General features: G+C 46.2%; 1 protein-coding gene across 8 annotated transcripts in view; it reads right to left on the bottom strand.

The window, feature by feature from the left end:
- LOC140492537 (guanine nucleotide-binding protein G(I)/G(S)/G(T) subunit beta-2) overlaps positions 1-19,343 on the bottom strand; it is a 186,905-nt gene that overhangs the window by 45,790 nt on the left and 121,772 nt on the right. For 3 of the 8 annotated variants that reach the window (XM_072591471.1, XM_072591469.1, XM_072591474.1), the window contains exon 2: positions 753-917. The exons of the other annotated variants lie outside the window; for them this stretch is intronic. The gene's annotated coding sequence lies outside the window, so the exon portion shown is untranslated. The remainder of the gene's footprint in view (positions 1-752; positions 918-19,343) is intronic. 8 annotated transcript variants of the gene reach the window in all.

The following is a 19,343-nucleotide window of genomic DNA, read 5'->3' as shown; positions in this document are numbered from 1 at the left end:
TGTGATGGACTACTCCCCACTTGCCTGAATAGGTTCAGCTCCAACAAGACGCAAGAACCTTGACAGCATCCAGGACAAAGCAACCCGCTTGACTGGCACCACATTCACCACTGTTAGCGTTCAGCCTCTCTCCCACTGACAGTGTATCAAATACAGGATGTACCTTCAAACCCATCAACTCAGCCACTGGGAAAGGCAGGGCAGCAGACACACGGGAACACCACCCGTTGCAAGTTCCCTGCTACGACACTCACCATCCTGACTTGGAAACATGTCACAGGTCCTTCAGTGTCACTTGGTCAAACACCTGGAACAGTCTCCGTAACACCACAGCAGCTGTCCCTACACCTAGTGGACTGCAAAAGTTCAACAATTTATATCTGGTTGGCATAGATGAGTTGGACTGAAGGATCTGTTTCCATGCTATACCTCTCTATGACTCTATTGCAGTCAAAATGTACCCGAGGTACTTTACAAGGGATGACTATTGAACAAAATCAGACACAAAGTCACGCAGCATATAGGGCAAAGTGGATCAAAAGCTGAGTCAAAGAAGTCAGTTTTAAGCAGAAAAAGGAAGCACTACAAGGTTTTGATAGGGAATTCTAGAGTTTCAGGCAGCTGAAGGGGAGGCCAACGATGGAGTGATTAAAATCAGAGACATTCAAGAGGCCGCAGTGAGTGGAAGGTTTTGGGCTGAAGAAGAACAAGAGAGAGAGGTACATGAGAAACAAGGATGAACATTTTAATACCTGATCCACTGTTCAACCACGGGTCAATGAGAATCAAAGAGCACAAAAGTGATGGGTGACCAGTACTTGGTGCGAGTTCAGATACAGGAAGAGTTTTGGAGACTCGCAAGCCGATGGAGGGCTGAAGATGTGAGACCAACCAGGATTATGTTGAAACAGTCATATCTAGAGAGAAAGAAAGGCACAAGACAGTTTCAGCAGGTAAGCTGAGACAGCAGCAAAACTGGCCAAATTATGGAAGTGCAAATGGACAGTCTTAGCAATGGTGCAGGTAAGTGATTAGAAGCAAGGTAGTGGGAAGTCTGGTTTGGCCTCAGACAGTGACCAGGGAGAGGGAAGGAGCTGGAGGCTCGGGGACACAGGAATATAGAGACAATGGCTTTGAACTTTCACACTGAATTGGAGAAAGTTTCTGCCCACCCAGTCCTGGATGGTCGGGCTGACAGTTAATTTCCAAACAGAAGGTTTTGTGAAATGTCACCTGATTGATGGTTGCTAGGGGAGCACTCTGGCGCGTTGACAGCCACATATCAGAGTGGGAGATCGAGTGACTCTTTGTGAGAATGTTCTTTTCCATGAAGTGCAGATACCATTTCCAAAAACAGTGCCAAGCATTTTGAGGGGTAAACGTTTGAAATAAATCCAAGTCAAGAAAGGCTGGCCATAAAAAGCCTAATCCACAGCGGAGTCTGACCTTTACTCTGGCAACATTTCTGCAATCACTTGGAAAGCAATAAGTGGGATTAACCCTGGACTTAGTTTCAGTTATCAAAACACAAACACACAACAGGCTCATTCAGGTAATAACGTGCTCAACATACGCACACAAAGTTATTTGTAGATTCGAGAAGGGGAAAAAAAAAGCTCTGGGAAAAAAATGACGACTCAATCTGGCCCCCTGATATGTGGCATCCGACAGAGATATTAGCAGCATGCGGCCCCAGCAACCATCCAGTTAAAGGGTAATCACATAAAATCCAGTAGCTACTGCTGTGCCCTGTTTCCAAGGATACCCAACCTACACCAATAGAAAATACAGCAACCCCATGAAGACGGGGCAATAGGTTGGGAGAGGAGGGAGCAGCAACCGTTCTCCAGTGCTAAGCGCTAACAATTCCACGTTCCCTCAGATTAAAGGGACCAAAGGCAGACAATACAGCCACCAGTCACGAACTCGAGTTTTTAAAATGGCTCACTCTCTCTCATATGGGGATTTGACAGTCAAGTAAGGAGAATTCACAATGAATAAAACCTTGCAAATTCTTCCAACACACAACTAAGTGGTCTAAGTGGGAGAGATTCCTGGTCAACCATGTACTGGAGAGAGCTATTGCCTAGCCCATCACTATCCTTAGCTCCAGAATACAATGCACATATAGAAATACATGTCACCAAAGCACCTGCACTCAAAAATGAAGTTACATACTTAGCCAGAAATAGAAAAATTAAATATTATTTAAGTGGAGAAAGACCTCAAAAAGTGAGTTTTGGGGTTCCTTAGGTATATGACATCACAAGAAGCTAGCCTACAGGTTCGTATATTAAAGGGAAGGGAAGGGAAGGCAAATTAACTGCTTGGCCTCTATTTCAAAATGGAAGGGAGTACTAAAAAAAAGGGAAAATCCTGCTAAATCTATGCAAAGGCAGTAGTCAGACCACAACTAGAATACAATGAACTCCTTTGGGCCCCTTATCCAAGCAAGGATAGACTAGTTTTGGGAGGCTGCCTGAAGGTGGCTCACTGGATTGATCCCAGGTCTGGAGGGTCTGTCTTACGAGGAGACCAGGACTTACTGGAGTGGAGAAGAATGTGAAGTAACCTTATGGAAACATACAAGACTCTTAAGTGACTTGACAGGGTAGATGTTGAGGCCTTGTTTCCTCTGACTGGAGAATGTCAGTCCAGAGGGCATCAGATAAAAGAATGGTCCGGTTAGGAACAGGAGAGGAGGAGAAATTTCTTCTGACGGTAAGGAACTGTTCCAGCCCCACATTTTATTGATTCTGACTTCCAGCATCTGCAGTCCTTTATCTCCAATGAATCTGTGGAATTCTTTATCATAGGTTGAGGCTGGGTCTTAAGCATACTCGATTTTGAGACAAATTTTTAAATCAACAGGGACAAGGCAGGAGAATGGAGTGGAGGATGATCAGCCATGATCTTAACGAATGGCCCACTTCTGCTCCAACATCAGAAGGTTATGGTCCTTGGAGGAGCCAGTTGGACTAGATAGCTGGACAATAGGCATTGGTGCCAATGTGTGGTGTTCAGTCCATACTCTGGCTGGGGAGAACACAGGGCCTGGTCACCTGCACATCCATGGTGGAGAGCATGGCGTTGTGGGCTGGACCTGTCTTTCCATGGAATTCAAGGCGAATGATTGAGAACCGAAGGCCAATTAAGGATGTAACTAAAGGACAGTACATCTGCTAGACTGGACCCAAGATCACCAACTCCCTCGCCCAGTTTGCTGGCTGCTCCCCATCATCACACTGGAGGGCTCACTTCTTGCATGTGACTGGGCAGAGAGGGGCAGTAGTCTCAGCATTGTGAAGCAAACAGAATAGGCAGATTTATCCCAAAGGAAAAGGTACAAAGTCAGTCTGCAACAAAACCTTGGCAGTGCTGGCCACAACTGGAGAATTAGACCTACAAACTTACCCAAAAATAAAAGGTGACACTGTACAAAAGCTGATGTACATGCCCTAACTCACACCAAGTCTCATTCACCCACACTGCAGCTCAATCAGCCAACAATACTGCTGCCTCATGGCATCAGGAACCTGGGTTTGATTCCACCCTCAGGCGACTGTCTGTCGAGTTTGCAATTTCTCCCAGCGTCTGTGTGGGTTTCCTCCAGTTTCCTCCCACGGTCCAATGATGTGCAGGTTAGGGTGGATTGGCCATGGTGTCCAGGAATGCACAGGCTAGGTGAATTAGCCATGGGAAATGCAGGGTTACACTGATAGGGTAGGGGATGGGTCTGCATGGGATGCTCTTCAGTAAGGCAGTAAAACAAAAACAGTTAAAAAAAAAAGGGGTGGCCAATGGCTGAGTGGTTAGCACTGCTGAGTCACAGCACTAGGGACCCAGGTTCAACTTCATCCTCAAGCGTCTATTTGACATTTGCACGTTCCCTATGCACCTGCATGAGCTTTCTCCAGGTACTCTAGTGTCCTCTCAGTCCAAAGATGTGCAAGTTTGGTGGATTGGCCATGCTAAATTGCCCATCGTGTTCAGAAGTGTGCAGGCTAGGTGGGCTAGCTTTGGTAAATATGGGGTTACAGGTAAACGGTAGGATGCTCTTTGGAAGGTCGGTGCAGACTTGATGGGCCGAATGTCCTTTTCCAGCAAGGAGGGCTTTGATGATTCTACAAACTTCCACATGGTAGACTGGTTAGCAAGCTTAGATCACAAAATTGGCTTGAGGGTAGGAAACAGAGGATGGTACTGGAGGGTTGCTTTTCAGATCAGAGCCCTGAGACAAGTGGTGTGCCACAAGGATCAGTACTGGGTCCATTACTTGTCACAAATGATTTGGTTGTGAATAAAGGAGGAGGGGTTAGTAAGTTAGCAGATGACACTGACTTTGTTGGTGTGGTGGACAGTACAAAAGGTTGCACATCTCAGAACACAATGGGTCCTTGATCAGATGGAGCAATGAGCAGCAGACACAGTTTAATTCGGATAAATAAGGTAAGCTCTTTTTGGCAAGGTAAATCAGGGCAGGGAGTGTACAATTAATGATAGGGTCCTGGGGAGTGTTGCTGACCAAAGAGACCTTGGGGTGCAGGTTCATAGTTCCTTGAGGGTGGAGTCAAAGGGTGACAGGGTAATGAAGGTGTTTGGTACACTTGCCTTTATTGGTCAGTGCATTGAGTATAGGACTTAGGACATCATGATGCAGCTTTACAGGACATTGGTTAGGCCACTTTTGAAATACTGCATTCAGTCCTGGTCTCCCTGCCTTCGGAAAGATGTTGTGAAACTTGAAAGGGTGCAGAAAAGATTTACAAGGCTGTTGGAGGGTTTGAGCAAATGGGAGAAGCTGAATAGGTTGGGGCTATTCATGAGGGGGCATGGATAGGGTGTACAGCCAGCACCTTTTCCCAGGGGTGGGGGTGTTCAGAACGCGAGGTTTAAAGTGAGAGGGAGAAGATTTCAAAGGGACCTGAGCAGCAACGTTTTCCTGCAGAGGGTATGGAATGAACTGCTAGAGGAAGTGGAGGCTGGTACAATCATAACATTTAAAAAAGGCATCTGGATGGGTATATGAATAGGAAGGGTTCAGAGGGATATGGGCCAAGTGCAAAAAAAATGGGACTAGATTGGGTTGGGATATCTGGTCAGCATGGACCAAGGGTCTGTTTCCATGCTGCACATCTCTATGACACTCATTTTAAATTTCTTACCCTTGTTTCCAAATCCCTCAAAAGGTCTCATCCCCTTTCCATTGTAGAACTGCCTCCAGCTTCACTTCGAACAACCTCCTGTCCAAAGTGCCTATGGGGTACCCAGTGACAGTTTGCTACATTCAAGGTGCCACATCAATGCACTGGTGTCACGATGGGGCCTTTGAGCGTGAGGAAACTGGGATCGGTCCTTTTTTCTATAAAGAAGCATTTGCTCCCATCTGACACACACACACACACACACACACACACAGCCACCCCTTACTTCTCAGAAGCCCAAAGCCCTGCCCTGTCTTGCTCAGTCCATGCTTCCCTCTGCGCTGCAGTCCTTTCCAAAGCTATGCAGTACATATGGCTCCATTTGCAACATGTTTATAAAAGGTGTCGAAGCACCACCCCTCCTCCAAACCCCGATCATTCCTCAATGAAGATGCCATGCAGCTTATTGAAAATAAACTCCCATCAGTAACTAACTGCTGGATGATGCAGTTGTGTTTTTTGAGAGAGAGAGAGACACACACGGACGGACGGAGAGGGAGGGAGAGGGGAGGAGAAAGAGAGATACAGAGTCACCGACCATTTTGAAAAATCTAAAAAAGGAGCATAAAACAAAGAAATTGACGGCAGCACTCAGCGATTCAAAGGGAAAACATCAATAATAAAATTCAGCTGTTGACTTTTTGCCACACCAGCTCTAATAAATCAGATCCGTTGCCCCAAACAATTATTTTTTAAAATTTGTCAAAAGAAAACTCAGTATCCTGTGCACATCCAATAACTTGCTTTGTTCGACAGAAATCCTTCAGATTTGCAGGCCCTCCCTTGCAACGGGAGACGTTACACATTCTGAACAGAATCAGTGAACGGGCTAATCATTGTAGAGGTCTCTCTCTCTCTCTCTCTCTCTCTCTGCCAGGGAGAAGCTTAATCTAGATGCATTCCAGAGAAAGAGAACAAGAGGAGGAGTACAGCAAAGTGAGCTCCTTCCACCTCTTCGACCCTCCGACTCAGTTCCTACCTCAGCTCACTGGCTGAAGCTTGTGCACATTTGAATTCAGGGCTGGGGGTGACCATTTGCCCCTCGAGTCTGCTGACCCCATTGAATAAGCTCATGATTGACATAATAACTCCACACTCCCGGGTACTCCCCAATAACCAGAGCTTGAGTAGCAAGGGAGTCAAACCAAAACACCATGTTAAAAGGATTGAATGATCCTGCCACTATCAATCTCTTTCCCAGAGAGTCCAAAAGACAACACAGAAAAATTTTTCTCATCTCCATTTTAAGGGGGTGGGAGGATTACTTTCACATGTCCCCTGATTCACATCCTTTTGGCATCAACCCTATCACATTCCCCAAGAATTATATACCTCAGTAACATCAGCTTTCACTCTTCTAGCCTCAGCTTGTCCAACTGCTCCTCTTAAACAAAATAGCCTTCCTCCACCCCTGAAAAGCCCTGCTATCAACTGCATGAACCTTCTCCAGATTGCTTAAAGCGAACAAGTTATGCAACACTTGACAGACATATAGCAAAGCATTCCTGCATATATATTCCCCTTGCACTAAATAACAGTGAATTCAACCTTTAAAGGGCTTGTTCATTTCCCTCTACCCTTGACAATTCGCACTAGCAGGCCTCCTTTATATGACCCATCCATAACCTATGGGCGGCACGGTGGCTCAGTGATTAGCACTGCTGTCTCACTGCGCCAGAGACCCAGGTTCGATTCCTGCCTCAGGCAACTTCCACAATCCAAAGATGTGCAGGGTCGTTGGACCGGTCTTGGGGCAAGTAGGAATGGGGTTGATCCGAGCAGAATACTCTTTAGAGCAACAGTGAGGACTCAATGGGCCACATAGTCTGCTTCCACCCTGGAGGGATTCTGTGACTCTTGCTGCCGATTGTATCAACTGTTGTTCAGCTATCTCCCTCTTTTCCAATGATCAGCACTGGTACACAGTCAAGCAACACCAGCACTTGAAAATTCTCACAATAAAACAAAGAACTGCAGATGATGGAAATTTGAAACAGAACGAGAAATTGCTGCAGGGGAGAAAAAGGAGAACTAAGTGCATTTGGATGGAGCCAAGAGAGAAAACAGACAGACAAAGGGATGAACAATGATAAACCAGGCAGAAAGGAAAGAAAGCTGGAGAATAATAAGTGGACGAAAGTGCTTTGGAAGTACTAGCCCACGTCAAGATTGGGGGGGGTGGGGGGGGGGGGGGGGTGGGTAAAGGACAGGGAAGTGTTCAGGCTCTATAAATAACTGGACTCAATATAGGGTCCTTAAGGGGCCGAGGGAGTTATCCCTGCTGAACTGGGGTCAACATTTATCCCTCAAAATCAATATCAAACACAAGAAAAGATTAACTTGTCAATATTGCACTGTGGTTTGTGGGATCCTTGCGGAGCACTATTAGTGGTGGTGCTTCCCACGCGATTACACCTTCTGAAAATGCTTCATCTGCTGTGAAGCACTTTGAGATGTACTGTCATCATGAAAATCATAAGTATACAAGACTTATTTTTTCCCTCATTCCTCCCCAATTCTGTGACCTTCTTCAGCTCTGCCATGCATCAAGGTCTCTGATTTTAATTCTTACGTGCCAAACATCTTGTATTGCAATTGTTACATTAATCAGAACCTTCCATATCAGCCACCTAAGACTCAAGCTCACGAATTACTTCCCGAACTCTCCATACCTCCCTCCCTCAGTGTTTCACTGGGAATGAGACCAAATAGCCAGTTCTTTCAGATACTTGATCAGATGGGCCAATGGGGCTGAGGAGTGACAGGTGGAATTTAATTAAGCTAAATGTGGGGTGCTACATTTTGGGAAAGCAAATCTTAGCAGGACTTATACACTTAATGGTGAGGTCCTAGGGAGTGTTGCTGAACAAAAAGAGACCTTGGAGTGCAGGTTCATAGTAGTTTAAAAGTAAAGTCACAGATAGATAGGATAGTGAAGGTGGTGTTTGGTATGCTTTCCTTTATTAGTCAGTGTATTGAGTACTGGAATTGGGAGGTCATGTTGCAGCTGTACAAAACATTGGTTAAGCCACGTTTGGAATATTGCGTGCAATTCTGGTCTCCTTCCTATCAGACAGATGTTGTGAAACTTGAAAGGGTTCAGAAAAGATTTACAAGGATGTTGCCAGGGTTGGAGGATTTGAGCTACAGGGAGAGGCTGAACAGGCTGGGGCTGTTTTCCCTGGAGCCTTGGAGGCTGAGGGGTGACCTTATTGAGGTTTACAAAGTCATGAGGGTGTGGTTAGGGGAAATAGACAAGGACTTTTCTCTGGTATGCAAATGTCCAGAACGAGAGGGATGAGAGGGGAAAGATACAAGAGATAGAAGACCTAACGGGCAATTTTTTCACACAGAGGGTGGTACGTGTATGGAATGAGCTGCCAGAGGAAGTGGTGGAGGCTGGTACAATTGCAACATTTAAGAGGCATTTGGATAGGAAGGGTTTGGAAGGATATAGACTAGGTGCTGGCAGGTGGGACTAGATTATGTTGGGATATCTAGTTGGCATGGACAAGTTGGACATGCCATACATCTCTACACGCTGGTGGCAATAGGATGAATGAACTTGTGCTCTCCTACAACATTCCTTTATTTGAAATTGAAAGAGCTTCAAAAATAATGCAGGGTGCAATACACTAAGACAGACCAGACAACTTCATATTCAACAAAATACAGACTCCCAGATTCTAGTCAGTGAGAAAGGAAAAGGAAAGTCTTGCATTTATACGGCACCTCGGATGGCCACGCAATGTCTCAAAGCACTCAACCACCATTGAAGGATCGAGGGGGTTAAGGACAGCAGATAAATGGACAAAGCTGGAACGTAACTCAGAGGCTGGGCTCTCAGGCGAACTAATGGAGCTGCCTTAGTCAGCTCACAGACCCAAAGCCCCAGACTGAAAAGAAAGCCACTCAGTCTCGAGGGGCTGCCCAGGATAAAAACAGGCACCAGCCCATGGTTTAACAAGGAAATAAACAAGGTGCCAGGATGGAATGGCAGCAATGAGCCAGGTGCTCCTACTTTTGATTGATCAGAATCTGCCAGAAGATGGGTATGAACTGGGGTGCTCTTTCCAGACAAGCGCCCTGCCCACCCACCTTACACTGCCCACCTCCCCGACAGAGACGAGTCTATCAGCTCATTCAGAAATGAAACGGGGAGGGGGCTGTGGCGAGAGCAAAAAGACAGGAGGGAGAGAAAAGAGAGAGAGAGAGAAAATGAGATGGGGGAGGGGAGGGAGAGAGAGAGAGAGATGGGGAGAGAGGAGAGGGTGGGGTGGGAGAGGAGAAAAGAAAATAATTATCACATATCCCACACTAGCTACACATTCTCAGCACTGCCAACAGAAGCAGAACATATATATAAAAAAACGAGGGAAATGCTGTGGGTTAAATGTACCAGACACACGTCAGTTTCCATGGCAACTTATCTCCAATTGTGTTGGACTCTGGAGACTGGCTTGAGCATATTTCAAAAGGAAAAACTCGACAATTTTGAAAAACACATCCTGCTCTAGCCAGGACACTCCACACATCCAAGCTCTCGGATCCAGCGGCATGTGTTTTTTTAAAAATGGCACAGCAGTATGGATTTGGACAATTGCCAAGGCATCTGCAGTTACCTTCAGATGGTTAAAAAAAAGACAACAGCTTGTTCCAATTAAATTGGGTCAGAGGAGGTTGAGTGAAGAGTGAGGGAGGTGGGTCACTGTTTACACTATACAGATCTGGGATAGCTTTTTATAATTAAACATAGACAGACATCACCGAACAAATGGGCTCCATTTTGCTGTTAGAGTTGAAGTCAGCAGAATGGATGGGCAGACCCCAACTCTCCGAACACCCTCCCGGGATCTGGCTTGATGGCAATTCTGCCTCAGTGGGTAGCACACTCACCTCAACTCAGAAGGTTGTGGGCTCAAGCCCCACTACACAGAGTATCCATGCCGCGTTCTCAGTGCAGCACTGAGGAGATATCGTGGGGAGGGGAAAGGAGATAGCGGGTTCACTCACTGGATGACTAACCCAGAGGCGCAAAGCGTGACTCACAGGTTCAAATCCAACCACAGCAGCTGGTGGAATTTAAAAGACAAAAAAAAAGTCTCAGAATGCAAGCTATTATCTGGAAAAGGTGACCATGACAATTATCAGCAATGATGTAACAACCCAACTGGTTCACCATCGCCATTTAGAGAAGGAAGTCTGTCGTCCTTATCTGATTTGGCCTACACGTAACTCCAGACCCACAGCAATGCAATCGACTCTTCATTGCTCTATGTAATGGTCTGTCAAGCCACTCAGCTCAAGGGCAATTGTGGACGGGGCAACAAACGCTGGCCTTGCTGGCGACAGCATGGACGAATAAAAAGAAACAAGTCTTTGTACTTTTTGTTTGGGGAGGGAGGGGCAGGGTGGGCAAGTTGAAAGCCTGGAATTTGACTCCCAGTGCTGCACTGGGAGGACTGCAACTGGGCTGGTGCCAGGTAGGATTGCACTGATGCAGCAAGAGGAGGAACAGCAAGGATTGTGCAGCCTGCTGCAACTCCACCGAGCCTAGTTCGGTAGGCAGCATCAAGCACAGGGATGGGGAACTCCAACTCAAATACCCTTCACCTCAGCACCATTGTCCAACTCAGTGAAAATGGAGGGCTGGCCATTCACTGTGAAGGACGGGCAACTGCTCTCACCCACTTAATCCCACTCAGACTTGAGATGGGTGTGCATTGGTGCATGGTAATGCTCTGATTTTAACCTCAACTGCATTCATCCACTTTGCCCCTTTATCCACAGCACAAGTTACTTCTTCAACAGAACAACAAATGCGTTGTAAGTGATTTCCCTTTGAGCAAAGGGAGCGCACGGCGGCTCACTGGTTAGCACTGCTAACCCAGGCTTGATTCCACCCTTGGGCAACTGCCTGTGTGGAGTTGACATATTCACATTTCTGCATAAGTTTCCTCTGAGTGCTCCTCCCATAATCCAAAAATGAGCAGGTTAGGTGGACTGGCCATGCTAAATCGCCCCAAAGTGCCCCGGGATATGTATGTTAGGTGGATAAACCCTGGAAATGCAGGATTACAGGGGACAGGATAGGGCCCTGGGTGGAAAGATCTTGAAGGGTCACTATGGACTCAATGGCTTGATTGCACATTGTAGGGATTCTATGCAGCAATCGCAGTAAACTCCAGTCAGACAAATCCTCTAGCCCTGCCAGGAAAGCTAAAATCATAACAGTCTGAAGTTCTCAGCAGATGAAAAGGCATTAAAACCCACATGAATGCCCCACCTATCAGTGGTGGAAGGAAGGAAGCATGTTTTCAGCAAATGGGCCCAACGGATCGATTATTTCTTCCCCCGCTTAAATTAGTGACCCAGAATTTTTACCGCTGAATTTCATGCTGCCATTAATAATATATCAAAGATGTCTGCATCTGAATCCCCAGGCTCAGACTGAGCTTCTGCAGCCAAACTGGCTCAGGACCAGAAACAATGAACAGGAAAGCACATCCCTGCAATGGGCCAGGACCTTGCATCACACATCCTCTTGCTGCACAAATAATTGAATACAAGTCAAGGAGAGCTGAAGGAAAAGACAACACTAATATCAAGAACATCTTAAACGCCAATCAAAGTGCCCCTCCACGTGCTCAATTAACCAACTTTCGGCAGGTTGCACACCCAGTGCAGAGGTTTCAGCTGTTAAAAAGGTTCAACCAACCTCGACAATGCACACGAACACCCAGCAACAACTCCTACCCAAAAAGGCAACAGCCACATAAGAACAAACCACCAGTGAACAGGTAAACCCAACATTCAAGATAACCTCATTTTCTTGACCCCATGCATCCTTGAAAAAAAACTGCTTTAGTGGGAGTGTCCCTACTTCTGAACCAGGGGGCCTGCATTCAAGATCCACCTCCCCCAAAGGTGTGCAGGTTAGGGTGGATTGGCCATGCTAAATTACCCATAGTGTTCAGGGACGTGCAGGTTAGAGTGGATTGGCTGTGCTAAATTACCCATAGTATTCATGGTACGGACAGAGGAACTTCGATGATCAGAAGAACATGGGGAGTATTTCATTTGGATAATCGAATGTCAGATAACAGTTTAGCCACGCATCAGGACCTTGCGATCTTGTTTGGATAACTGGGGTTTCTCCATAATAACATCTCAGCAGGTTGAGGAGGAAATCTCTACAGATCAAATCCCCTGCAAACTACCCACACCCTCCTTCAGCTGCAATGATATTCCACCCCACTTTCTCACCCCACAATGCAGTTTGCTAACATATCAGGTGCAAGGTTTCCTCATTCATATGTTCGAAACCAGGCGACAGGAGCTGGGCTGCAAAGCTGTGTAGGAATTTAACATACCCACTGTTTGTTGGATGCTGATGGAATTTTAAAATCAGCGACCACCCACACCCATCACATCAGCGGTTCAATATATCCCCATCCCCCAACGTTTTTGGAAGGAGTTTGGTGCTTCAAATGGATCAACTCAGGTACCAACATAGGGCAAGACAGAGGCTGGCACCACTGCCTGATAGGGACCCAAGTTTGATCCCACCCTTGGGTGACAGCATGTGCAGTTTGCTCATTTTCCCAGTGTCTGTCTGGGTTTTCTTCAGGTGCTCCAGTTTCCTCCCACGGTCCAAAGGTGTGTAGGTTGGGGTGGATTGGCCGTGCTAAATAACCCATAGCGCTCAGGGATGTGCAGATTAGGGTGGATTGGCCGTGCTAAATTACCCATAGCGCTCAGGGATGTGCAGGCTAGCTGGGTCAGCAGTGTGAAAGGTAGGGTTACGGGGATAGAATGGGGCTGGGGCTGGTTGGGATACTCTTTGGAGGGTCAGTGGAGACTCAATGGGCCAAATGGCCTGTTTTCACACTGTAGCAAGTCTATGAACATTTACAGTAATTTTAAAAAAAAAATCAAAATCAGACCCAGTTAGACCAAAAACTGGGAAATTCCAACTACCCTGGTTCAAGTAATGTGCCTGCTTTTCCATTTAAGTAGGAGGCCATGTGCCAGTGCTCCTGTGCTCTGTCTCTCGATAGGCTTCCCATCTTCAGTTTTACCACAACGGATTTTCTTTTTAAAATACATTATTTCTTGAAACCAGGCCCAATACAATACTTGAAGCACCAAAGCATCCTTCAATTGTTCAGAAGATGCTTATACATTCTTACACTGACACTTTGCCATCTGAAGCTGGTAGCACCAGAACTGCCCAAATTATACACAGTTAAAATTGACCAAGGTGTCAACCCACCAGCTGTAAACAACCTCTCATGCACCGTCAGCAGGAAATACAAACAATACACACAGAAAGAAAGTGACAAATTGAATTCAGTGGGGCAGGTCATTCATACAGGAGGTTGTCTCTACTTTGACCCCCAGAACTTTTGCGTCTTAAGGAGTGTTGTACAAGAACAGCAGGAGATGTAAGCGACTGAGAATACAGGGAACATACAGGTCAGAGAGAGACTTTGACTCCATCCCACACATACAGACACAGGAACTCAGGTGCAGAAGATGGAGCAGGACCTTCAATAAGATCATGATTGATCTGACTGTGCCCTTCACTCCACCTCCTATTACCCTCCAATAATGCTAGATGCGCTTAAAGATCAAACATTAGTGATTCACTCCAACCACTTGACCATTTAAACTCGTTCATGAGTTTGGGATCACTGACAATGCCACTGAATAAGTTAGAGTGAACTAAACTACTTAAAATAAGTGGCTTACTTCGCTAATTTCCGAGAGACAATCATACTGCTGTGGGCCCACGGTCATGTGTAGGCCAGGCTGGGGTAAGGATGGCAGATTTCTTCCCTGAATGACATCACTGTTGGAAAAGCCCATCTGGGTTCCAACTGGCAGTTTCACAACTTGGATTCAAATCCCAGCAGCTCCTATGGCAAGATTCAAACGTGTCTCTCTATACGGCGAACTCAGGCTTTTTGGGAGTGGGAGAGTGGACACTCCGGAACGACACCGCATTTGAAGCGGTGTAGGGTCAGGCAGAAGTGGCTCCTTAGCTACTAAATGAAATATCAGGGTGTGCACAGGTCACTACCCTACCAACTATCAAACTGGCGAGCATCTCCTGAGCACACAGGCTGATCACACCACATCTGTAAACACTTGAACAGGGTGAAGCACAAAAAGAAAGTCTTCTTCCTGAAATCGATTTTTTTTTTGTTTTTCAAAACAACTTGCTCTTGGTGCCACCCCCGCCCCATAGGGTTATTGCAGACCTTGAATATCAAAGCCATTGCTCACGGCGAAATCTGTTCGCATCGAGCTTGGCTTGACACCCTCCTGTCTCCCCCACGTATACACTCATCCCAGAATGGCAATCGGGAGTGTCAACGCTGGCTCTCGACCCTAGGGTGCCGACACTAATTGTAGCATCCCTGTCACTCGGACTACAATTAGCAGCAGCTGGAGCACTGAAACTAAGTCAGGCCTGTTAGCAACCATTCACTACAAAGCCCAGAGTGCATTCATTCCTCAAAGTAAATCACGTCTCAGCCCCCACCAACACACACACAGACACACACGGAGTGGTTATGACAGGGAATTCTGATCACCCAGCGCTGAACTGCAGGATTGGCATTTTGGGACAGGAGATGGAAATGGAATCATGTCCAGCACGTTGAGAGGGTGCGAGAATTGCTCAACCACTGAGGCGGTGTTCAAATGCAGTCAGGTTTAGCACACAAAGAAAAATAGAAGGGTCTTTAAAAGCAACTGTGCATTTCTATAGCACCTTTTGCCACCACCAAAACACTTCACAGGTTGAGGAAGTCTTCGCCATTTGGGGTGCTATCCACTGCAGTTTCCAGGGCACTGTTTCTGTGCTCTTCTGTCACTATGATTTTAATGGGTCTATCCCTCATGTTCTGACCAATATTTGTCCCTGAAGCAATCCCACAGTAACTGATCAAACTTGAACTCTATAAAAATCTGGAATTGAAAGCTCATCTCAGTTATGGTGACCATGAAACAATTGGCAATTTTTTTAAAATTAAAACAATCTGGTTCAATGTCCTTTAGGGATGGAAAAGCACCATCCGTACTCAGTCTGGCTTAGGTGTGACTTCTGGGTGGATGGCACAGTGGCTTCGTGGTTAGCACTGCTGCCAGGGCCCCAGGTTCGATTCCAGCCTCGGGCGACTGTCTGTCTGCAGTGTGCACATTCTCCCAGTGTCTGCGTGAGTTTCCTCCGGGTGCTCCGGTTTCCTCCCACAGTCCAAAGACGTGCTGCAGGTTAGGTGGATTAGCTACGGGAAACGGAAGAATAGAACAGGGGGTTGGGTTAGGGCCGAGGGTCTGTGTGGACTCGAGGGGTCAAATTGTCTGCTTCCACGGTGTAGGGATTTTACGTTTCTATGATTACCCAGCAACGTGGTTGATTCTTAACTGCCTTCTAACGTGGCCCTGCAAGCCACTCAATTTTAGGGGCAATGGGTCAGGAATGCTGGCACCCACATCCAAAGGAAGAACACAGGACACAAGACAGGAAAGAAGGTAGGCCATTCTGCCCCTTCGAGCCCTTACCACCATTAAATACAATGACACCTCATCATCTATCACATTCCAGCTTTCTCTTCTCCTCCTCTCCCCCACCCACCCCACCCCCCCCCCCCCCCCCCCCCCCCCCCACCACCACCACCACCACCACCAAAACCAAGGGGAACAACCTCCTGCATCTAGTCTGTCCGGCCCTGTTGACATTTTATATACTTCAAGCAGATCCTTCTAGAGAATACTGGTCCAACTGAACCAATTCAAGAATCATCCAACCAAAAGAGTCATCGCATATTGGAATACTGAAACGCAGCACTTCTGTTCTCAAAAGCAAAAATTCAGTACAAATTCTTCCCAGTGACTGCCGAGCCAGTTTTTGTTCAGCCCACGCATCGAATTCCTCCATGTATTCCATCTCTCCCGCATAACCACAAAGCACCCCTGGAGTGTCTACCATGGAAACCGTCTACTCAAAGCCAGCAAGGCATCCAAATCAAGGAGTGGAATGAGCAACCTTAAATCCAAGCCCACACAAACCAAAGGAGAAATTAAAATCTGTTTCACAGTTACTGACAACCCAGCGTTTGAATCATAGGAATGTTCAGCACACAATACTGCTTCTTTAAAAATAAAATGCAGGCAGTCATGCTGAATTTCACATCACTCTCCCTACATTTGTAACGTTACAAGTTTCTCATCCACAAATACCCTTCCAAACACTGACCTTTCCAGTCATAGAAACCCTATACAGTACAACCTCAATTATCCGAACTTCAGATTATCCGATCAAGATCTCAAGGTCCTGCAAAAACAGCATTAGGCAACTCAGCATTCGGTTACCAGTTAAACGGCATCATGGCATGCATTGCCAAGTAATCAGGAAATGGTCGGATAACCGGCACATACCACTTGTTTACGATCAGATCAGTTATCCAGACAAAGAAAATACTCCCCGACTGTCTCGTTTGAGTAATCGAGGTTCTACTGTAGTGCAGAGAGAGGTTATTCAGCCCACTGGGTCTGCACGGACACTCCAAACAGCATCCCACCACCCTGGATTCTTGGGGCAATTTAGCATGGCCAATCCACCCTAACCTACACACCCCTGGACACTACAGGCAATTTAGCACAGCCAATCCACCCTAACCTACACATCTTTGGACTGTCGGAGGAAAACCCACGCAACGTGCAAACTCCACTGACAGTCATGCGGGGGTGGAATCGCACCTGGGACCGGGACGCTGTGAGACAGCAGTGCTAACCACTGTGCCAGAGTGTTGTCTCTCTCTGCCCTTTAAAAATTTACCACAGGTCCCATCCCTCAGATTATGCTGCACAGATATCTGACCATAAAAGGTTTCTCCTGGCCCACTAATTCTTTTTGCCAATTTTAAATCCATGATCTCCAGCTCATGGTCCACTCGCTGGGCGGGCAGGCGGGAGGGGGGATAATTCACAAGCTTCCCACTGACACACAGCTGACTCAAACCTCTCTGATGCCCATTCACAAGGAACATCACTTTCCAAAGTCCCATCGATCCAGAAAAACACACATGCCATCTTGGAACCTCTCTCACCTTTGTGCCACATATCTAACCAAGGGCTATCTATCTTTGTAAAGCACCACTGAAAGTAGTTCATGAGGAAATTACAACATCCAGACTGACCAAAAGCTTGGTCGAAGAAGTCTGTGTTAAACAACATCTTAAGAAGTAAGCAAGTGAGGTAGAGGGATAGTATAGAAATGGAATTCCATAGCTTGGGCCCAAGCAACTGAACTGATTCACAGCCATCAATTATGACGGGGATTGAAACAAGGTGTCCAAATTAGAGGAATGGCGATATTTTGGGAGATTGCACGGTGGGAAGAGATGACAGAGCTAGACAGCACAAAAGTCAGGGAGAGATTTGAAAACAAGGATGAGAACCTTGAAAAACAAAAAGGTGTAGTTTGATCAGGAGCCAACACAGATCACGGAGCATGGTGTGGTAGGTAGAATGGGACTTCCCTCCCACCTACACTCTTATCTTAGTTTGCATTCCCTTTGGGATCACCAGCTTGGGGGATGAATGACTGAGGGAGAGTCACCCGAACTTAAGAAACAGGAGCAGGAGTAGACCACCTGGTCCATCGAGCAAGCTCTGCCATTCAATAAAATCATGGCTGACCTCTTTGTGGACTCAGCTCCACTTACCCACCCACTCACCATAAGTCTTCATTCCTTTACTTCATCTTCTCAGTCTCTACTTAGTGTTTCTAATCCTCCAAAATCAGGAACTCCCTCTTCCAACTCCACTACCAACAGATTAACTATGATTTTCCTCCGTGCTGTTTGAGAGACATGTTTAATAATTAGATGCCACGACTGCTCACATTTAACAACTAGCATCTGTGTAGACTCTTCAACACAGTAAGCTGCCTCACAGGAACGTTACAAATAAATTGATGATGCTAGGGACAGCATGGTGGCTCAGTGGTTAACACTGCTGCCTCACAGCGCCAGGGACCCGGGTTCGATTCCAGCCTCAGTCGACTGTTTGCACATTTCCCCCAGTGTCTGCGTGAGTTTCCTCCCACAATCCAAAGCTGTGCCGGTCAGGTGAATTGGGCATGCTGCATTGCCCATAGTGTTCAGGGATGTGTAGGTTAGGTGCACTAGCCAGGGATAAATGTAGGATAATAGAGAATGGGTCTAGATGGGTTACTCTGTGGGTCGGTGTTGACTCGTTGGGCCAAAGGGCCTGTTTCCACGCTGTAGGGATTTTATGATAGAACAGGCAACAAAAGATTGGTCAAAGAGATAGATTCAGTGGAGGAACAGGATGATGAGGAGAGGCTGAGGGGTGAAGGGAAGGAATTCCAAAGCTCTGCGTTCAGCTTGTAACAGCAGAGTAATGAAAATCATTGATGCACAACAGATTGCTTCTGAAATGAATTCATCAGTTGTATCACACTTCAAAATGTACTGGGGATATGAAAAGCACTATATAAAGCAAAAGACTTTTTTTTTTAAAAAAAGAATAAAAGCCCAAATAAAAAGCAAGCAACCTTTTTGCCCATGACACAATTCACTGCTGTACCAAAGCTTTCAGTGAGATTTTCCCATTAAATTGAAATTGCTCCAGTGAGGAGTTTCAGGCTTTGAGGAAGGAGCTAGCTCCGCTATAGAGAATGAGTTTGCCCCCAGGGCAAATTTTTACAAGTTTGCTTCAGAAATAACTCCTTCTATCGGTTTTTTTCCTCAGAGGTTTTTAAAATCAGAGCAAAGAACTAACCCTAACTTAATATAGTATTTTATTTACAACCACAGAACATTCAAACACACTTTTTGAAATCTTATCATTGTTTTAAGAAGTCATTCATGGGACACTGCTGGCTAAGCAAGCATTTATTACCCTCTAAAGTTACCCAGTGGGCAGTTAAGACTCATCCACTCAAAACAGCAAAGTACTATAGTCGCTGAAAATTTGAAACGAACACAGAGTGCCGGAGAAACTCAGCAAGTCTGCCAGCATCTGTGCAGAGAGAAACAGTCAAACTGCAGAAGTCGTCAAACTGAATTCAAAATGTTTCTCTTTTCGTTTTTTCCTTCTCCA

The sequence above is a fragment of the Chiloscyllium punctatum genome, chromosome 21 (assembly GCF_047496795.1).
Source record: "Chiloscyllium punctatum isolate Juve2018m chromosome 21, sChiPun1.3, whole genome shotgun sequence".
In the NCBI taxonomy this organism is placed as follows: domain Eukaryota; kingdom Metazoa; phylum Chordata; class Chondrichthyes; order Orectolobiformes; family Hemiscylliidae; genus Chiloscyllium; species Chiloscyllium punctatum.
The sequence above is the reverse complement of the archived record's forward strand: the minus strand, read 5'-3'. Positions and strand labels throughout refer to the sequence as shown.